The sequence below is a fragment of the Schistocerca serialis genome, chromosome 2 (genome assembly GCF_023864345.2).
Source record: "Schistocerca serialis cubense isolate TAMUIC-IGC-003099 chromosome 2, iqSchSeri2.2, whole genome shotgun sequence".
Lineage (NCBI taxonomy): Eukaryota > Metazoa > Arthropoda > Insecta > Orthoptera > Acrididae > Schistocerca > Schistocerca serialis.
In genome coordinates, this window is record NC_064639.1 from 956378877 (window position 1) to 956401905 (window position 23029).

Genomic DNA, 23029 nt, shown 5'->3' on the forward strand with positions numbered 1-23029 from the left:
GCGCTGTAGGTGGCGCAGAACTTCTACCAAGCGGTCGTGTGGTCGTCCACCACTGACGTTGTCAAGGCAGCAATGTGATATGCAACTGACTCTCGGTGTGTGACATCAGCGCAGCAAGAAAAATCGAAATGAAGATGTGACAGAATGCCAGAAAGGACTTGCCGTATTTGAACTCGCACATGACCACACCCTGAGTGAAGTTGCTCTATCAGTTAATATATAACGCGGACCATCCAAAGTGCCTACAAGGAATGGTGTACCATTGTCAGGCAACTACCACGATAAACAATAGTGGTCTTATAAATATCTTGACCAAAGCGGACCCGAGAAGCCAGTCACGACTTGTTATGACAGTCGATTTTCAATCCGACAAGAACTGCTACTGTCTGTTAAGGCAGGTCCATCTCAATAAGTTTCCGAGCGAACATTACTAAGGACACTACACGGAACGGATATTTGGAGTCAGATACCTCTCAAAAGGCCAATGGTCATAACGCTCGGTGGGCCAAGCAGCGCAGAAATAACACAATCACAGACCAGTACCGCAGAATTCTCGTGCATATTCGAATATGATAAATTTCCTAGAGACAGATGATCTCCTGTCCACAAACCAGCACGGCATTAGAAAGCATCCCTCGCGGGTAACGGCTTGACCTTTTCGCCCACGACAACATGCCAACAATGGATGAAGTGCAAACGGTAGATTCTGTATTTCTAGGTTTACGGAAAGTGACTGATGCAGTGCCCTACAGCAGGCTCTTAACGGATTTTAGGAAAGTGTAGGTCATTTATAAAGGAGATCGTATATAGAATACGTGTGAGATCCCCTGGCCTGCCCTTAGAGGTTCCCGATTACGATTATAACGCTCAGCTTGTTTATTTTGGGCTCTGAGTTTATTACGCCTGCCCCGGTTCCAGTTCTCCTTAATAACACGAGGACTAACATCGTCTGGAATAAGAGCTTGAATTTCCCACAAGTTCGAAAGAAGGGAATTAACCGGTTAGGAAAGGACCAAGGATGCAGCCGTAGCTCGCAAGGCTTCATGACTGGCGGTATTAAAGGCAAAACTAAGCCAGAGAAGACTGGAGTCCCATTTACTAGGGGTTTTCTGATGATAAATAATCAATGCGGACATAAGATTTCGGTTAACTCTCTCCGCAAAGGACTCCTGGGGATAACACAGGGTGGTGGTGATATGCTTGATACCATTCTGAAAACAGAAGGCTTTGAAAGGACCCAAAAGAAAGGCAGAAGCATTGTCGCTAACAAGCTCCTTGGGTGCCCCAAAAGCACTGAAGGCATTACTTATATGATAAACAGTGGTGGCAGCGGTAACTTTACGGCTCGGAAGGAACCAAGTAAATCTGGAAAACGCATCGATAATACACTCCTGGAAATGGAAAAAAGAACACATTGACACCGGTGTGTCAGACCCACCATACTTGCTCCGGACACTGCGAGAGGGCTGTACAAGCAATGATCACACGCACGGCACAGCGGACACACCAGGAACCGCGGTGTTGGCCGTCGAATGGCGCTAGCTGCGCAGCATTTGTGCACCGCCGCCGTCAGTGTCAGCCAGTTTGCCGTGGCATACGGAGCTCCATCGCAGTCTTTAACACTGGTAGCATGCCGCGACAGTGTGGACGTGAACCGTATGTGCAGTTGACGGACTTTGAGCGAGGGCGTATAGTGGGCATGCGGGAGGCCGGGTGGACGTACCGCCGAATTGCTCAACACGTGGGGCGTGAGGTCTCCACAGTACATCGATGTTGTCGCCAGTGGTAGGCGGAAGGTGCACGTGCCCGCCGACCTGGGACCGGACCGCAGCGACGCACGGATGCACGCCAAGACCGTAGGATCCTACGCAGTGCCGTAGGGGACCGCACCGCCACTTCCCAGCAAATTAGGGACACTGTTGCTCCTGGGGTATCGGCGAGGACCATTCGCAACCGTCTCCATGAAGCTGGGCTGCGGTCCCGCACACCGTTAGGCCGTCTTCCGCTCACGCCCCAACATCGTGCAGCCCGCCTCCAGTGGTGTCGCGACAGGCGTGAATGGAGGGACGAATGGAGACGTGTCGTCTTCAGCGATGAGAGTCGCTTCTGCCTTGGTGCCAATGATGGTCGTATGCGTGTTTGGCGCCGTGCAGGTGAGCGCCACAATCAGGACTGCATACGACCGAGGCACACAGGGCCAACACCCGGCATCATGGTGTGGGGAGCGATCTCCTACACTGGCCGTACACCACTGGTGATCGTCGAGGGGACACTGAATAGTGCACGGTACATCCAAACCGTCATCGAACCCATCGTTCTACCATTCCTAGACCGGCAAGGGAACTTGCTGTTCCAACAGGACAATGCACGTCCGCATGTATCCCGTGCCACCCAACGTGCTCTAGAAGGTGTAAGTCAACTACCCTGGCCAGCAAGATCTCCGGATCTGTCCCCCATTGAGCATGTTTGGGACTGGATGAAGCGTCGTCTCACGCGGTCTGCACGTCCAGCACGAACGCTGGTCCAACTGAGGCGCCAGGTGGAAATGGCATGGTAAGCCGTTCCACAGGACTACATCCAGCATCTCTACGATCGTCTCCATGGGAGAATAGCAGCCTGCATTGCTGCGAAAGGTGGATATACACTGTACTAGTGCCGACATTGTGCATGCTCTGTTGCCTGTGTCTATGTGCCTGTGGTTCTGTCAGTGTGATCATGTGATGTATCTGACCCCAGGAATGTGTCAATAAAGTTTCCCCTTCCTGGGACAATGAATTCACGGTGTTCTTATTTCAATTTCCAGGAGTGTAACTAGTAAATATCGATGGCCCTTCTTAGTACGAGGTAACGGTCCTAAATAATCAATGTAGAGCTTGTTCATAGGACAGGACTCCCGTTCAGATCTCAACTACCCCTGCTGAAGAGCATTCTTGGATTTGGCTGCATTACACAAGCGGTATTGGGGTATCGTCTCCCTCACATCCCGGTCCATGGAGGGCCAAGTCAAATGCTCCTTGATTTTCTTAAGAGTCTTGTAAATACCCGTGGTCTAGGGGAACAGTGCGGCTCTCGCAGCCGAGCGAAGCAGACGTGCGGTGTGTGCTCTCCGCTGTCAGAGAGGGCCCGCACGCCTTGTTTACTTTCTTCGGCCGACACTAACGTGACGCCGTAGCGCTACAAGACCATGGCAAACCAATACAGAAGATCAACCTTGAAATTCACATTTCGGAACGACTTTACCCGACCGAAGGCGCTCGAAGTCGAACTCTTTTTAAAAGAGGAAGCCAAGATCCCGGCTGCCGACATTGTCGGCATTCACTTTTCGATCGTCAGTAGCACGGTCTATGTAAAGCTCATAAACGAAACTACATGCGACAAGGTGCTTCGTGAGATGAAACAAGAACTCCGCTTCTGCCACGCAGATGGCAATGTTGGCAACGTCGAGGTCGGCCATGCCGCAATGGGACTGCGGACTATCCGCATATTCGAACTTCCATTTGAACTCCCGGCGGCAGAAGTTGTAGCGGCGCTCCGCCCCTACGGCACGGTACACGAACACGTGGCTGAAAAATGGACCCAGTTTAAGACGTATCCAGTACTCAATGGAGTACGCCAAGTGCGCATAGATCTCCAACGACACGTGCCATCCTATCTACAGATAGGAGGATGCCGGACCATAGTTATTTATGACGGCCAGCCGAAGACGTGTTCCGGATGCGGCAAAGAAGGACACCTTCGTTCCGAGTGCCTCCAGCGTCGGATCACACAACTCCCACTGAAGGACGTTGCACCACCAGCGGCGGAGACTATTCTACCCGTGACTTACGCGGCGGCTCTCACGACGTTCTCCACACAACAGACACGGCCGACCGCTTCAGCGGTACAAGAATCACTTTCCACGGACAAAAACCTGGATGATCCGCCGACCTGGCCAGTGGTGGAAAATAGTACTACGACTCTGGAGCTACCGAACGCGACAGACATTGACGCCGGCAAGATGGCAATTGATTCCCTTATTGTACCGACCGAAGCGTTTCTTCCGGCGGAGCGTGAGTCAGTGCCGTCTTCTGGCAATGAAGGCCATGTACGGAAACAGCGATCACCGAAACGCCGAAAGCTCCGTCGTCGGACCGTGTCGGGACACAGCGGTTCGCATTCGGCCGGGGAAGAACAACTGACCACTCAAGAAGCCAGCTGCGAAGCTGAGGCTGTTTCCACTGACTCCAACCTTGCAGAACAGACAGAAAAACATGCAGCTTTCGAACATCAGCCCATTGACAGAAACAGTGAGCAGCGGGAAGGTACCAGTGCAGGCAGCGAAGTCACCCGGTCCCTTTCTACCAAACATTCCGAGGCTATGGAACATGAACAGACATCCGCGCCCGCTTCGTGGGCCGAGGACGTCGAGACACAAGATCCCGACCCGCGGCCAGCTGAGGCGCCGCCGGATCATGCAGCATAAGCAGCACAAGGAGGACCGCGTTTGGCCGGGGGTGACATCACTTCCGATGTTCGCTTCTCTCCAACTTCAACATGGATAACCTCGCCCAAACAACGCATTGCCAGGCTTACCGCCTGGCGACAATGACTATCAACATGATCAGTTCTCCTGTCAAGATCCAACTTTTGAAAGAAACCATACGAGCCATGGGAGTTGACTTTGCTTTCCTACAAGAAGTGAAAACGACTGCACTCCCGCACTTTTACGGTTATGCCACACATGTGACGCCCGGTAGCCCTGCAGACACCGGAGTGGCAATATTAGTGCGTGAAGGTATTGAAGTTACCGACGTCACGTTTCTTCCCTCCGCGCGAGGAATAGCATTTACGGCACTCAACACCCGATTCATTAATGTTTACGCGCCGTCGGGTACCACAAGACGTCACGACCGCGCCAGATTCTACTCCACAGATGTCGCTCCCCTTTTCCTTGGACGATACGACCACAGCGTCCTCGCCGGCGATTTTAATTGCGTACTTCACCCCAAGGACCAAATCCCACATTACATGCCTTGTCCGGAACTGGGTGCGATGATCCAAGAACTTCACTTGTGCGACACGTGGGAAAAAGTCCACGGTAACCGCTCTGGCCACACTCATCTTACCAGCCATTCGGCCAGCCGACTTGACCGCATATATGTGTCACAAGATCTCACACAAGGTGTGGTGAACGCCGAATTATGGCCTCAAGCCTATTCCGATCACAGTGCCTATATCTGCACTATACACCTACGCCCCCAACAAGTCTGGCGCAGCAATGGCTTTTGGAAGCTCAACATAACTCATCTCCAGGACCTGGATTGCCGTCGGCAAGTTGCATCAACGTGGACTGACTGTGAACGCCGCCACCCACGATACACCTCGACCCTGGAGTGGTGGCTCCTCTGTGCCAAACCAGCAATCCGTAGGACACTTATGTGATATGGCAAGGACGTGACTGCGTGGCATCGACAGACCCTCGATTTTTACTACGCGGCACTCAGGGACCTCGACGCCTTACCCCCTTCCCCGGAGAGACAACATGACCTAAGCAGAATCAAGGCTCACATACTATCATTGACCAAGCGTCGACTAGAAGGTGCAGTAGTCCGCTCGCGACGGCACGACCGAACGGTTGCAGAGGAACCCACTATGCACCACGTTGTGGCGGATAAGCGCCGACAACGCCAACATTTAATCACACAACTCAGGACACACGACGGTCGCTTATGTACGACCCAATCAACCATAGTAAAGGCGGTGGAGGATCATTTTCGTCATCTTTACAAGGAAAGAACCGTCAATGACGAGGCCACTACTGAACAGCAGGTAACACGTACTATCGTCGAGGCTACCGTGAATGCACTAACAGAGGAAATCTCACTCGAAGAAGTCGAAGACGCCGTGGACAAAGGTGCGGCCAATAAATCTCCTGGACCTGATGGATTGCCCATCGAATTCTACCGGACTTTCCGTGACATCATGATGCCTCGCTGGGTTATAATGTACCGCGAACTTATGTCTCCAGACTGTGTTGTGCCGCCAGCGTTTGTAGAAGGTCTCCTCATACCAGTACACAAGCCAGGTGGAGGGCTATCGATTAACGACTATCGGCCGCTTACAATGCTGAACGCCGATTACAAGATTTTCACTAGGATTATGGCGAGCCGTATTAAGACGACTTTGCCGATGATCCTCGCTCCAGAACAGACGTCGCAGGGGGGAGAAGCCAACATACACATGGCCACCGGTGACTGCAGGGACTTAATAGCGATCGCTTCTGCGTGCCGTCTGAGAGCGGCGATCGTCTCCGTCGATGTCAACCGCGCCTTTGATAGAGTGCACCACAACTTCCTCCTACGAGTGATGGACTGTATGGGATTCCCCCCGGGCCTCATCGACACCCTACGGCGTCTTTGGACCGCAGCCAGCTCACACGTCCAGGTCAATGGAAGGACGGTAGGACCAGTACCCATTAAGAGGTCTCTACGACAGGGTTGTCCCCTATCTACCTATCTTTATGCAATCGCACTCGAGCCACTCCTAGGGGGCCTTAACCACCGCCTATCTGGCATCACCCTGCGGGACGTCACCTTTCGCTATAAGACATACGCTGACGACCTGCTACTGCTGGTTCGTTCCAATGACGAAGTTCAAAGCGTACTAACCTGGATTGAGCGATACGGACAGGCCGCAGGCAGCCTTCTGAACATCAACAAGTCGGCGGCGTTGGACATTGGGCGTGGTCTCGGGCCGGAAGCCCTCGCTCCCCTCCCACCAGTTTCTGATCTGCGATATTTGGGAATCACGTTCAAGAAAGATGTACGTAAAACAGCTGCAGCAAACTACCGACGGTTATTACAGATCATACGCGCAATGGTGCGACAGAACCTGCTCCGGGACCTGAATCAGCTACAACGTGTTGAATACCTGAACCTCTACGTAGCATCAAAACTCAACCACGTGGCACAGGTCCTCCCACTACCGCTGCAGATAGGTCGCCGGCTTCAGGCGGCCTTCAGTTACTACGTTTCCGCAGGTCACATCTTTAAAGTGCGATACGACACTCTTACCCTCCCAGTGCACAAAGGAGGGCTGGGATTGGTCAACGTCAGGGCGAGAGCAGCTGCCCTTTACATGAGCAACATGAGGAAACGATGGAAAAGTCAATATACCTCTCTCACGGGTCGTTTACTACAGGTTCTGATGCCAGCCTCTAACGTCCCGCCGGTGTCGGTTGCGCACGTCGCACCACAGCTCTCCCATGTGTCGACCTTCATTCTTGATTACAGCTATGTCAGCTCGAACCTCTCCGCCACACGTCCACCAAAGGCGAAAGATTTTTATACCAACCTTCTGCGGACTGTTCACCATAACGTGGTGGAAAACAAGTACCCTACGGTTCACTGGCCAAGAGTGTGGAAAACGATACACCACCACTTTCTGACATACACGGTGCGTTCGAAGTGGTATCAGATCGCCAACAAAAAATATGCCACACGCCAGCGACTTCACACTATTGGACTGGCAGACTCCCCTTATTGCCCAGATTGTCACCTTTTGGACACCGATGAACATCGTTTTACTTGCACATCATCGTCCGGAGTCTGGCGACTAACACAGAAGATACTGGCTTGTTACCTCCGGGTCACACCTGATATGATTGACCCGCAGACCCTACTCTGTCCCGATGAAACTTACTTTCCGGCTGCAAAATATCATGCGCTTACATGGTTCAAAGGACTTACCGTCGCCTACATCTTTAGCGACGGGGAGAAAGAGCAGCTTGATTACTGGTGGTTCCTACAAAATGCTCACAATGCCCTCGAAAGCACACCGAAATACCGTACGCTCTTCGCAAATTATTTACGCAGCGTTTTCGTTAACACCCCACTCAGCTGGGGAGTGCCAGGCTCTGGTTAATGTGCTGTGCCGCATCACACTAACGGCTCAACGTTCTGCCTTGTCAGCCATGACCAAAGGAAGAGACAAGCTGCTGCAAGGATACTGTTTTCCTTGAGGCACTAGCGAAGCAGAATGCCTCCGTTGCAGATGCCCTTCAAAGGCGCTATTGGAGATTTCAGATAACGATGGCGAGGCTCCAAGTGGAACCAGTTACATTATTGAAGAACCTTTTAGTTAGAATTACATCAGTGGTTTATATTTTTATTTTTTGATTACTCTTTTATGCCACCTTTGTTGTTGTAACACTTACTTGTAACACTTAGTTACTAGAATTCTCATTTGTACACGCTCCCTAAATGTAATCATATGACAAGTAGCGGTGACACTTAGGGTTTTTATTTTTTTATTTATTTTTTTAGTTCCATTTTCCTAAAGGGCTTTTTAAGGGAAAAAAGTGGTCCAAAGAGGGGGTTGCGTCTTAAAAAAATAAAAAAAATTAAAAAAATAAAAAAGTTGGTAGAAAAAATATCAAAAAAATGGTAGCGTCTATAAAAAAAAGGGGGTAGCGTCTTTGATTCAAAATCAAAACGTCTTCAGTCCCGGGTTCGATCCCCGCCACTGCCTAAATTTTGATAAATAATCAGCATTGGCGGCCGAAGGCTTCCGGCATAAGAAGTCAGCCTCATTCTGCCAACGGCCTTGTCAAAGAGGGCGGAGGAGCGGATAGAGGCTCAGGGCACTCTCTTGTCCTAGGGGTGGGAAATTGCCCCTAAAGGCGGAAGAATCAGCAATGATCAACGACATGAGGATGCAGAAGGCAATGGAAACCACTGCATTAAAGACACGTAACGTGTATCCACAGGACATGTGGCCTGTAATTGAAGAAGTGTCATGATGATCTCTCCACTGGCAAAAGATTCCGGAATAGTCCCCCATTCGGATCTCCGGGTGGGGACTGCCAAGGGGGAGGTTACCATGAGAAAAAGATTGAATAATCAACGAAGGATAACGTTCTACGAGTCGGAGCGTGGAATGTCAGAAGCTTGAACGTGGTAGGGAAACTAGAAAATCTGAAAATGGAAATGCAAAGGCTCAATCTAGATATAGTAGGCGTCAGTGAAGTGAAGTGAAAGGAAGACAAGGATTTCTGGTCAGATGAGCATCGGGTAATATCAATAGCAGCAGAAAATGGTATAACAGGTGTAGGATTCGTTATGAATAGGAAGGTAGGGCAGAGTGTGTTACTGTGAACAGTTCGGTGACCGGGTTGTTCTAATCAGAATCGACAGCAGACCAACACCGACAACGATAGTTCAGGTATACATGCCGACGTCGCAAGCTGAAAATGAACAGATAGAGAAAGTGTATGAGGATATTGAGAGGGTAACGCAGTGTGTAAAGGGGGACGATAACCTAATAGTCATGGGCGACTGGAATGCAGTTGTAGGGGAAGGAGTAGAAGGAAAGGTTACAGGAGAATATGGGCTTAGGACAAGGAATGAAAGAGGAGAAAGACTAATTGAGTTCTGTAACAAGTTTCAGCTAGTAATAGCGAATACCCTGTTCAAGAATCACAAGAGGAGGAGGTATACTTGGAAAGGGTCGAGAGATATGGGAAGATTTCAATTAGATTACACCATGGTCAGACAGAGATTCCGAAATCAGATACTGGATTGTAAGGCGTACCCAGGAGCAGATATAGACTCAGATCACAATATAGTAGTGATGAGGAGTAGGCTGAAGTTCGAGACATTAGACAGGAGGAATCAATACGCAAAGAAGTGGGATACGGAAGTACTAAGGAATGACGAGATACGTTTGAAGTTCTCTAACGCTATAGATACAGCAATAAGGAATAGCGCAGTAGGCAGTACAGTTGAAGAGGAATGGACATCTCTAAAAAGGGTCATCACCGAAGTTGGGAAGGAAAACATAGGTACAAAGAAGGTAGCTGCGAAGAAACCATGGGTAACAGAAGAAGTACTTCAGTTGATTGATAAAAGAAGGAAGTACAAACATGTTCCGGGAAAATCAGGAATACAGAAATGCAAGTCACTGAGGAATGAAATAAATAGGAAGTGCAGGGAAGCTAAGACGAAATGGCTGCAGAAAAAATGTGAAGATATCGAAAAAGATATGATTGTCGGAAGGACAGACTCAGCATACAGGAAAGACAAAACAACCTTTGGTGACATTAAAAGCAACGGTGGCAACATTAAGAGTGCAACGAGAATTCCACTGTTAAATGCAGAGGAGAGAGCAGATACATGGAAAGAATACATTGAAAGCCTCTATGAGGGTGAAGATTTGGCTGATTAGAAGAAGAAACAGGAGTCGATTTAGAAGAGATAGGGGATCCAATATTAGAATCGGAATTTAAAAGAGCTTTGGAGGACTTAGGGTCAAATAAGGCAGAAGGGATAGATAACATTCCATCAGAATTTCTAAAATCATTGGGGGAAGTGGCAACAAAACGACTATTCACGTTGGTGTGTAGAATATATGAGTCTGGTGATATACCATCTGACTTTCGGAAAAGCATCATCCACACAATTCCGAAGACAGCAAGAGCTGACAAGTGCGAGAACTATCGCACAATCAGCTTAACAGCTCATGCATCGAAGCTGCTTACAAGAATAATATACAGAAGAATGGAAAAGAAAATTGAGAATGCGCTAGGTGACGATCAGTTTGGTTTTAGAAAAAGTAAAGGGACGAGAGAGGTAATTCTGACGTTACGGCTAATAATGGAAGCAAGGCTAAAGAAAAATCAAGACACTTTCACAGGATTTGTCGACCTGGAAAAAGCGTTCAACAATATAAAATGGTGCAAGCTGTTCGAGATTCTGAAAAAAGTAGGGGTAAGCTATAGGGAGAGACGGGTCATATACAATATGTACAACAACCAAGAGGGAATAATAAGAGTGGACGATCAAGAACGAAGTGCTCGTATTAAGAAGGGTGTAAGACAAGGCTGTAGCCTTTCGCCCCCACTCTTCAATCTGTACATCGAGGAAGGAATGATGGAAATAAAAGAAAGTTTCAGGAGTGGAATTAAAATACAAGGTGAAAGGATATCAATGATACGATTCGCTGATGACATTGCTATCCTGAGTGAAAGTGAAGAAGAATTAAATGGTCTGCTGAACGGAATGAACAGTCTAATGAGTACACAGTATGGTTTGAGAGCAAATCGGAGAAAGACGAAGGTAATGAGAAGTAGTAGAAATGAGAACAGCGAGAAACTTAACATCAGAATTGATGGTCACGAAGTCAATGAAGTTAAGGAATTCTGCTACCTAGGCAGTAAAATAGCCAGTGACGGACGGAGCAAGTAGGGCATCAAAAGCAGACTCGCTATGGCAAAAAAGGCATTTCTGGCCAAGAGAAGTCTACTAGTATCAAATACCGGCTTTAATTTGAGGAAGAAATTTCTGAGGATGTACGTATGGAGTACAGCATTGTATGGTAGTGAAACATGGACTGTGGGAAAACCGGAACAGAAGAGAATCGAAGCATTTGAGATGTGGTGCTATAGACGAATGTTGAAAATTAGGAGGACTGATAAGGTAAGGAATGAGGAGGTTCTACGCAGAATCGGAGAGGAAAGGAATATGTGGAAAACACTGATAAGGAGAAGGGACAGGGTGATAGGACATCTGCTAAGACATGAGGGAATGACTTCCATGGTACTAGAGGGAGCTGTAGAGGGCAAAAACTGTAGAGCAAGACAGAGATTGGAATACGTCAAGCAAATAATTGAGGACGTAGGTTGCAAGTGCTACCCTGAGATGAAGAGGTTAGCACAGGAAAGGAATTCGTGGCGGGCCGCATCAAACCAGTCAGTAGACTGATGACCAAAAAAAATACCTAAATGTCCACCCACCAACGAATCATGAAAATAACGAAAACCCGGTCGCACTAAGGTTGCAGGCAAACAGTTCTTGGACTGCTTAGCCTCGCCCACCCTCTTACAGAGAATACCACTCTTAAGAACATACTCATCCAACAGCTCTCCTGAAAGCACACATTGATTAATGGATTGAGTGTTCGGGATCATCGCCGGGTCGGAGAAACGAAACCACGAGCAACTTAGAGGCGTGCTGCTAGATTTGTTACCGATAGTTTCGATCAACACACGATTATTACGCAGATGCTCCGTGAACTCAAGTGGGAATTCCTGCAATGAAGATGACGTCCTTTTCGAGAAATGTTGTTGACAAAATTTAGAGAACTGCTATTTGCGGCTGACTGCAGAACGTCTTTCCTGCCCGCCGACACACATTTCGCGTAGCAACCACGTCGTGCGGAGGCATAGAGACAAACGTTTTTCCCTCGTTCCATGCCCCGTATGGTGCCTTGCGGAGTATGTGTGTTGACGTAGATGAAACTCAACAGGCCGGCCGCGGTGGTCTCGCGGTTCTAGGCGCTCAGTCCGGAACCGCGCAACTGCTACGGTCGCAGGTTCGAATCCTGCCTCGGGCATGGATGTGTGTGATGTCCTTAGGTTAGTTAGGTTTAAGTCGTTCTAAGTTCTAGGGGACTGATGACCACAGATGTTGTGGTGTCACCGCCAGACACCACACTTGCTAGGTGGTAGCTTAAATCGGCCGCGGTCCATTTAGTACATGTCGGACCCGCGTGTCGCCACTGTGTGATCGCAGACCGAGCGCCACCACAAGGCAGGTCTCGAGGTACGATATAGCACTCGCCCCAGTTGTACGACGACTTTGCTAGCGACTACACTGACGAAGCCTTTCTCTCATTTGCCGAGAGACAGTTAGAATAGCCTTCAGCTAAGTCCGTGGTTACGACCTAGCAAGGCGCCATTAGCCTTACATAGTTTGATAGTTATCGTATGAAATGTCTCATCAAGAATGCTGTATTCACACATAGGAATAAAAGATAAGTATTCGAGTAGCTGCATACTTTTCTTATTAGAATTCACTACTTATCCTGTTCCAGAATTCACGCCCGTCTGCGTTAGATAGGGTGCGTTTCGGCCTCCTCTATCTACAAGGTGTTGGCACATTTAGCAACACATTAGATGTTAAGTCCCATAGTGTTCAGAGCCATTTGAACCATTTTTTGAAACTCAACAGTAGCTGTCCTGACAAGACGAAGGTTTTACAAGTAATTTATTGCCCGCCACAAGCACACCGACTTCAAAACTAATTTACGGTTGCACAAAGAGCTCGCTACAGTGTTGGGAGTGAACCGTGAGTGAACCGTGACATCTGTTTTACAACCTGAGGGTGGCCCGTGAGGACTGAAAGTTGTAATTTCGTTTTGAAATTGGCGTGACTGTGAGGGACAATAAATTTGTTCGTGCGTCAGTTCGTAGCTTTTTAGTTTTTCATGTTGGTATTCCTGATGTTATGGGTTTACTTATGGATTTTCTTCTCTTATTTGTAGATCACTGTTGCTGTTTGAGTTTACATATTGTTATTTGGAGCGAGTGAGTGGAACTTTAAACGCCAGAAAATGGAGTGCGAAGTGGAGAAATCGGAACATTCCCGAGATATTCTTCTCTATGAGTTGAATTGAGGAGTCACAGCAGCGGAGGAAGCCAGAAACATTTTCACAATTTATGCGGATAACGCCACTAAATGATGCACGTCAGTCTAGTCGGGAACTTATAAATGTAATGAACTGCAACCATTCAACCACCGTGGCCCATCTGCAAACAGTGAGAAAGGTTAAAAAATCGGGTGTATGGGTACCGCATGCTTTGAGCCAAAATCACAAAAATCAGCGAGTGGCCGCATGTGCATCTCTGCTTGCTCGTCATCAGTTGGCTCGTGAACTGTACGGACCTTTCCTATCCTGTATCGTCATTGATGACTAGAAATGGTGTCCTTATGCTAACGTAAGGAAAAGAAAGGAACGGTTGACCACTAACAAAGCAGCAACTCCCCGTACAAACACGTGTGCGCATCGACAAAAGATAATGTTACGCATCTGGTGGATTTCATGTTCTTGCATGTTTAAGTGTTAAAAATTAATTTTCAGGGTGACACTTCGGATGATGTCCGAAGGCTATTAATAAATTTTTAAAAAATCATGGATAATACGTAGCAATCAACATGTCCTCAATTTGGTTGTTCCGAGGAATCTAACCCTCAATTAATGGCTCCAGCTGGATATGGTATTCCTGAAGAAGCTTCTGGACTGTTTTAACGTGGTATGCAAGGGGATTGTTTTGTCAGTTGTATTTTACATGCAGTTAAGGCTTTTCCTTTCGAAAGGCACTGTGCGTTAAGAAGTCAGTAGTGGAAAGGTTACCGTTGTTGCTAGGTACCGATGGTGAATCCTGGGCCAACTTCAGCGTCAGCGAACTTGAAACATGCCAATGTCAATGTCGTCATCAAAATCAGCTGCTCAGTACTGAATGTAGTGTGAGTTCTGTTTCTGGTTGGTGTGATCGGCTTCCCTTTCGTTGTCAGTTTGTATGCCGTGCGGGTACAGCTGGCAGTGCCAGTCAGATTTCCTGTGCTACGGTGTTCACCGATATTGTGTTGTCTGTGTGCTTAGTTTAAACTGCCCTTAGGCCGTAGAGTGTCACTCAGAAAAAGTATTTTTTGGCTATTATGCTTCCACGTGGGTTATGTTCAAATGGTTCAAATGGCTCTGAGCACTATGAGACATAACATCTTAGGTCATCAGTCCCCTAGAACTTAGAACTACTTAAACCTAACTAACCTAAGGAAATCACAAACATCCATGCCCGAGGCAGGATTCGAACCTGCGACCAGAGCGGTCGCGCGGTTCCAGACCGAAGCGCCTAGAGCCGCTCGGCCACACCGGCCGGCTGGGTTATGTTCGAAGTTCCTCAGACTTAGGATGAATGGTTTCTTCGAATGTCTCGATCTGCGCCTCGAAGTTGAATTCATTGTGTTTCACTGTGCTGTGTGGGTTACTCCAGCATTACTTATCATTCGTAGAATGTTGTTCCGTACGATCTGCAGGCCTCGTTCATTTGTTGGAGCTGCGAATGTCATCATTGGTCTAATAAAAGCGATCTGCATGGACATCGACGCCCTTTTATTTATTGCACGTTACGTGTTAAGCATTGGGTATAGTCGTGTGACATGGCTGACATGGCGTCAATCGTTGTGGGCTATCTAAAAGTAATACCGTTCAAGATCTCTGTTATTGTTGTGGTCTTCAGTCCTGAGACTGGTTTGATGCAGCTCTCCATGCTACTCTATCCTGTGCAAGCTTCTTCATCTCCTAGTACTTACTTCAACCCACATCCTTCTCAATCTGCTTAGTGTATTCATCTCTTGGTCTCCCTCTACGATTTTTACCCTCCACGCTGCCCTCCAATGCTTAATTTGTGATCCCTTGATGCCTCAGAACATGTCCTACAAACCGGTCCCTTCTTGTCAAGTTGTGCCACAAACTCCTCTTCTCCCCAATTCTATTCAATACCTCCTCATTAGTTATGTGATCTACCCATCTAATCTTCAGCATTCTTCTGTAGCACCACATTTCGAAAGATTCTATTCTCTTCTTGTCCAAACTATTTATCGTCCATGTTTCACTTCCATACATGGCTACACTCCATACAAATACTTGCAGAAACAACTTCCTGACACTTAAATCTATACTCGATGTTAACAAATTTCTCTTCTTCAGAAACGCTTTCCTTGCCACTGCCAGTCTACGTTTTATATCGTCTCTACTTCGACCATCTTCAGTTATTTTGCTCCCCAAATAGCAAAACTCCTTTACTACTTTAAGCGTCTCATTTCCTAATCTAATTCCCTCAGCATCACCCGACTTAATTCGGCTACATTCCATTATCCTCGTTTTGCTTTTGTTGATGTTCATCTTATATCCTACTTTCAAGACACTGTCCATTCCGTTCAACTGCTCTTCCAAGTCCTTTGCTGTCTCTGACAGAATTAGAATGTCATCGGCGAACCTCAAAGTTTTTGTTTCTTCTCCATGGATTTTAATACCTACTCCGAATTTTTCTTTTGTTTCCTGCACTGCTTGCTCAATATACGGATTGAATGACATTGGGGAGAGGCTACAACCCTGTCTCACTCCCATTCCAACCACTGCTTCCCTTTCATGTCCCTCGACTCTTATAACTGCCATCTGGTCTCTATACAAATTGTAAATAGCCTTTCGCTCCCTGTATTTTACCCCTGCCACCTTTAGAATTTGAAAGAGAGTATTCCAGTTGACATTGTCAAAAATTTCTCTAAGTCTACAAAGGCTAGAAATGTAGGTTTGTCGTTCCTTAATCTTTCTTCTAAGATAAGTCGTAAGGTCAGTATTGCCTCACGTGTTCCGATATTTCTACGGAATCCAAACTCATCTTCCCCAAGGTCGGCTTCTACTAGTTTTTCCATTCGTCTGTAAAGAACTCGCGTTAGTATTTTGCAGCTGTGACTTATTAAACTGATTGTCCGGTAATTTTCGCATCTGTCAACACCTGCTTTCTTTGGAATTGGAATTATTATATTCTTCTTGAAGTCTGAGGGTATTTCGCCTGTCTCATACATCTTGCTCACCAGATGGTAGAGTTTTGTCAGGACTGGCTCTCCCAAGGCCATCAGTAGTTCTAATGGCATGTTGTCTACTCCCGAGGCCTTGTTTCGACTCAGGTCTTTCAGCGCTCTGTCAAACTCTTTACGCAGTATCCTACCTCCCATTTCGTCTTAATCTACATTCTCTTCTATTTCCAGAATATTGACCTCAAGTACGTCGCCCTTGTATAGACCCTCTACATACTCCTTCCACCTTTCTGCTTTCCCTTCTTTGCTTAGAACTGGGTTTCCATCAGAGCTCTTGATATTCATGCAAGAGTGGTTCTCTTTTCTCCAAAGGTCTCTTTAATTTTCCTGTGGGCAGTATCTATCTGACCCCTAGTGAGATAAGCCTCTACAAACTTACATTTGTCCTCTAGTCATCCCTGCTTAGCCATTTTGCACTTCCTGTCGATCTCATTTTTGAGACGTTTGTATTCCTTTTTGCCTGCTTCATTTACTGCGTTTTTATTTCTCCTTTCATCAATTAAATTCAATATTTCTTCTGTTACCCAAGGATTTCTACTAGCCCTCGTCTTTTTACCTACTTGATCCACTGCTGCCTTCACTACTTCATCCCTCAGAGCTATCCATTCATCTTCTACTGTATTTCTTTCCCCCATTTGTGACAATTGTTCCCTTATGTGCTCCCTGAAACTTTGTACAACCTCTGGTTTAATCAGTTTGTCCAGGTCCCATCTCCTTAAATTCCCACCTTTTTGCAGTTTCTTCAGTTTTAATCTACAGTTCATAACCAATAGATTGTGGTCAGAGTCCACATATGACCCTGGAAATGTCTTACAATTTAATACCTGGTTCCTAAATCTCTGTCTTACCATTATATAATCTGTCTGATACCTTCTATTATTTCCAAAATTCTTCCATGTGTACAACCTTCTTTTATGATTCTTGAACCAAGTGTTAGCTATGATTAAGTTATGCTCTGTTTAAAATTCCAGCAGACGGCTTCCTCTTTCGTTTCTTTCCCCCAATCCATATTAACCTACTATGTTTCCTTCTCTCCCTTTTCCTACTCTCGACTTGCAGTCACCCATGACTATTAAATTTTCGTCTCCCTTCACTACCTGAATAATTTCTTTTATCTCATCATACATTTCATCAATTTCTTCATCATCTGCAGAGCTAGTTGGCATATAAACTTGTACTACTGTAGTAGGTGTGCGCTTCGTGTCTATCTTGGCCACAATAATGCGTTCACTATGCTGTTTGTAGTAGCTTACCCGCACTCCTATTTTTTTTTATTCATTATTAAACCTACTCCTGCGTTACCCCTATTTGATTTTGTATTTATAAACCTGTATTCACCTGACCAGAATTCTTGTTCCTCCTGCCACCAAACTTCACTAATTCCCACTATATCTAACTTTAACCTATCCATTTCCCTTTTTAAGTTTTCTAACCTACCTACCCGATTAAGGGATCTGACATTCCACGCTCCGATCCGCAGAATGCCAGTTTTCTTTCTCCTGATAACGACGTCCTCTTGAGTAGTCCCCGCCCGGAGATCCGAATGGGGGACTATTTTACCTCCGGAATATTTTACCCAAGAGGACGCCATCATCATTTAACCATGCAGTAAAGCTGCATGCCCTCGGGAAAAATTACGCCTGTAGTTTCCCCTTGCTTTCGCAGTACCAGCACAGCAAGGCCGTTTTGGTTAGTGTTACAAGGCCAGATCAGTCAATCATCCAGACTGTTGCCTCTGCAACTACTGTAAAGGCTGCTGCCCCTCTTCAGGAACCACACGTTTGTCTGGCCTCTCAACAGATACCACTCCGTTGTGGTTGCACCTACGGTACGGCCATCTGTATCGCTGAGGCACGCAAGCCTCCCCACCAACTGCAAGGTCCATGGTTCATGGGGGGATTTTTATTACTATTAGCGGTTTCGACAGGTCTACGCAGTCATCATCGGATCTTGAGGTATTATCAGATGTTCATGCACCCTATCATTCGATAATGACGGCGTAGATCTGTCGAAACGGGCAATAGTTTCTGGTCCAGTCAGAGACCAAAGCAATTGATTTTCTCAGGAATCGTGTTGGGCATGTGCCTTAACTATGTGTTAAATGATTGACGTATAGGTTGACTTTAAGATGATAATACCGTGATGTTTTAAATGTATTCAAATTCCTGTTTTAAGTCACAGATGCATAAGGAAATTCTGACTTAGAGTAATATAGTACCACCAGGTTAAGGACGTAAGTAGGTTCTTGGAAGGGGGTGGCTTTCAAAATGGTTCAAATGGCTCTGAGCACTATGGGACTTAACAGCTGAGGTCATCAGTCCCCTAGAACTTATAACTACTTAAACCTAACCAACCTAAGGACATCACACACATCTATGTCCGAGGCAGGATTCGAACCTGCGACCGTAGCGGTCGCGCGGTTCCAGACTGAAGCGCCTAGAACCGCTCGGCCACTCTGGCCGTCGGGTGGCTTTCAGTGCGGAGCTGAGCGAAAGATTGGCTGGTAGAGCTTGAACCAGGACTTAAACCACAGCAATTGCAGGAATATCTGTGGGCGCTTGACAGTTGCGTGGCCCGTCAAAGCAAACAAGTGTCCTCGATTCCCGCTCCGCCGCTGCTGATGCACGCACAGCATGTGAGCAATGACGGCTCCCTTGGTGGCGTGTGCTAGCACTCAGCACATCAACAGACTGTCTGTCAGCAGTACGGTTTCCGTAACATTCGGTGCTTGTAGACACCGGAGCTTGTAGAGAGTGTCCGAACGAAGAAGCAAGCGCATGAAACAGGCTACCGAAGGCTGAGGGCGTAGTGTTGGAAGCCGACGTAGCGTGCGGATGGCCGGGGAAAAGGGACTTGTCTGCTGTCCACTCCCTGTGGGGCGCCTCCACCCCCATCCAAATATGTGAAGCATACGCAGCCACGCATTCATGCGATCCCTCCATCCGTGGCCTGGATGTGAAATCCTGAAACCAGGCAGCTGAAACATAGCCAGTCACATTATGTTGCCAGCCATACGTGATTGAGTCACTAAAAACGGAACCAGCACCTGTTTGTTTTGATACGTGGCAGTTACAGTAAAACAAGCTTTGATTTTAATTGATTGATATTTTACCTTATTACCGCCCCGTGAAATTTGAACAGTTGTGAAGGCCCAACTAAAACATCTGTAGCACTGTTTATGGTAGTTTTAGAGGAACCAGGGTCAAGCTGAAATTGAATTACTCGTCGTCTTAGATCAACAGCCACTTACACTATCTTATTTCTTTGAGGAAGAATACTGTAAACATTATTTTCAAACTCATCAACATTAGAATGACACACATTCACCATATTTTCAGCGACGCCGATGCAGGCAAAGAACTATAAACTGAAGTGACAAAAGTCACGGGATAGCAATATGTACATACACAGATGGCGGTAGTATTGCTTATCAAGGCGTAAAAGAGCAGTCCATTGGCGGAGCTGTCATTCGTACTCATGTGATTCATGTGAAAAGATTCCCGGTGCGATTTTGGGCGCAGGATGTGAATTAGCAACTTTGAATGCGGAATGGTAAAGGGAGCTAGGCGCAAGTGGCATTCCATTTCGGAAATCGTTACGGAATTCAATATTCCGAGATCCACAGTGTCAACAGTGCACCGAGAATATTACATTTCAGGCATTACCTCTAACCACGGACAATGCAGTGTCCCGTGGCCTTCACTTAACGACCGAGAGCAGCGGCGTTTGTGTAGAGTCGTCATTGCTGTCAAACAACACTACCTGAAATCACCGCATAAATCTATGTGGGACGTAGGATAACATACGTTAGGACAATGTGGTGACATCTGGCGTAAGTGGGCTATGGGAGCAGACGACCGACGCGAGTGCTTTTGCTAACTGCACGACATCACCTGCAGTGGGAAATGACAATATCGGCTGGAACCTAGACGACTGGGAAAAGGTAGCCTGAGCAGATAAGTCCCAATTTCTGTAGGTACGAGCTAGTGGTAGGGTTCGAGTATGGCGCAGACTCCACGAAGCTTATGGGCCCAAGTTGTCAACAAGTCACTGTACAAGCTGGTGGTCGCTCCATAATGTGGGCTGCGTTTTCACGCGTGGACTGGCTCCTCTGCTCCAAATGAGCCGATCATTGACATGAAATGGTTATTTTCGGCTCCTTGGAGACCATTTGCAGTCATTCATGGATTTCATGTTCCCAAACAACGATGGATTTTTTATGGACGATGATGAGTCGTGTCATGGGCCTAACCTGTACGCAACTGGTTTGAAGCACATTCTGGACAATTCGAGCAAATTACCCGACATAAATCCCGTCGAACATTTGTGGGACATAATCGAAAGGTCAGTTCGTGCACCAAATTTTGCACCGGCAACACTTTCGCAATTACGTACGGCTCTGTATTTCTGCAGCGGACTGCCAAAGAATTGTTGAGTTGCTACACTACACTGGGCAAAAGGAAGTCCCAAAGGAAGTTCGATACGATAATGGGATGTACCTCACGACTTTTGTCACCTCATTGTAGTTCGCTGTGATCGCAAACCCCGTAGAGCAGCACTTTCCGTGTGACGAACCAGTTCGTTTCTGAGCCGCGAACCGACCACGTTGCGAAATGCAGTGGCCGACGGTCTTCACTTAAAGACCGAGAACAGCAGCGTTTGAATAGATTTGTCAGTGCTAACATACAAGCAACACTCCGTGAAATAACCGCAGGAATCGATGTGGGACGCACGGTGAACGTATCCTTCAGGACAGCGCGGCGAAATTTGGCGTTAATGGGCTATGGCAGCAGACGGCCGGCGCGACTGTCTTTACTAACAGCACGACATCGCCTGCAGGTCCTCTCTGTGCTCGCGGCCACATCAGTTGGACTCTAGCCGAGTGGAAAACCGTAGCATGGTCAGATGGAACCCGACTTTAGTTGGTAAGAGCTAATGGTAGGCTTCAAGTGCGACCCAGACCCTACGAAGCCATGGGACCAAGTTGTCAACAATGCACTGTGCAAGCTGGTAGTGGTTCCGTAATGGTGTGGGCTATATTCACATGAAATGGACTGTGTCCTCAGCTACGTTCGGCTGCTTGGAGACCATTTGCAGCCGTTCATCTTCCCAAATAACGATGGAGTTTTTGTGGATAACAGTGCACCATGTCACCTGGCTATAGATGTTCACGATTGGTTTGAAGAACATTCTGGACAGTTCGAGCGAATCATGGCGTCACCCAAATCGCCCGATATGAATCCCGTCGTAAACTCATGGGACATAATGGAGAGATCAGTTCGTACACAAAAACCTGCACTGAGAACACTTTCGCTATAACGGACGGCTAAAGAGACAGTATGGCTCAATTCTTCTGCAGGGGACCTCCAACGAATTGTTGAATCCATGCCACGCCGAGTTGCTGCACTGTGCCGGGCAAAATGAAGTCCAACACATATTAGGAAGTCTCCCATGACTTTTGTCATCTCAGCGCATCGTGCGCCGTTTGACGGTATACGCACATCGTGGGTTTGTAGAAACAAGAGTTGCGAAACACTGAGCACGAGTTTTTACTTTAGAATATTGTGCACCGGAATTTGATTTGCCCCTATTCTGTAGTGAGGCACTATTCCTAGATTTACGGCGAGTTTTACCTGTCCTGTTTACGTTCGTGATCATCACTACTCCGAAGGTCTATTTTAAACAGTTCTGATTTTCACACCTGAAGCGACAGTCGCGAGTGAGACCTTGCAGTGTGGCGATCAATTCTTAAAAAGTTGCCCAAGTTTCTTACATGTCCTTCAAAATTGATGGCTTGTCGCCGCAACTGGCTTTCGCTCTGGAAATAAACATCAGCGTATCCTAACTCACATGGGCCCATATCCGGAAAGACATGATGAATGAGCCCAGACAAGCATTTTTCAGTAACAAAGTACGTTAAATTACATCACCTGGCGTTGCGTGTGCTGTTAAGTGTTACTCCAGTCTGCCTACGTAGCTGGCCTACATTTCCTGTGCCAGATTACGTGGATGGAACGTCGGTAGCGTCCACGTTCTGTCCACTTGCCGCTGTTCTCGATCCACCAACCGTTGTAACAACTATCTTGTGTGGCGTACAACTTCCATACAGCAGCAAGGGACTGGAATAGGTTCCACATTGGCAACGGAAAACCAGTTTTGTGCACCATGTGGAATGAACTGCAAGAAGGTTAATATTCTCAGGCAACTTGATAATTTAATCTGAAGGCATGACCAAAGTTCCAACAAGAAGTATCCACTTCCCTATATTTGTAATCAAGAAAGCCCAACAACATATCCAATAAGAAGGATAAACACCGGAGCTTAGAAAGAAAGTGACCACTATGTCCACAACAACCACTTAATGTCTAGGAGTCAACACCACAATTCAGGAAAACGTGGAAGTACACTGTTCCGTATTCTTTGTCGGTGTGATCCACTTCATGGACACTGAAGAATATCCACTTCAATAGCTGCTCGTAAGTGCCCTTACGTTTCCTAAATACTAGCGGCTGCTCGACCGTTGTAATGGTCACACTATCGGTTTATCAAGGAGGTGGATAGGTTCCAACGACGGCACCAATGTAAGAATTCTGTAACCGCTACACGAAATAAGT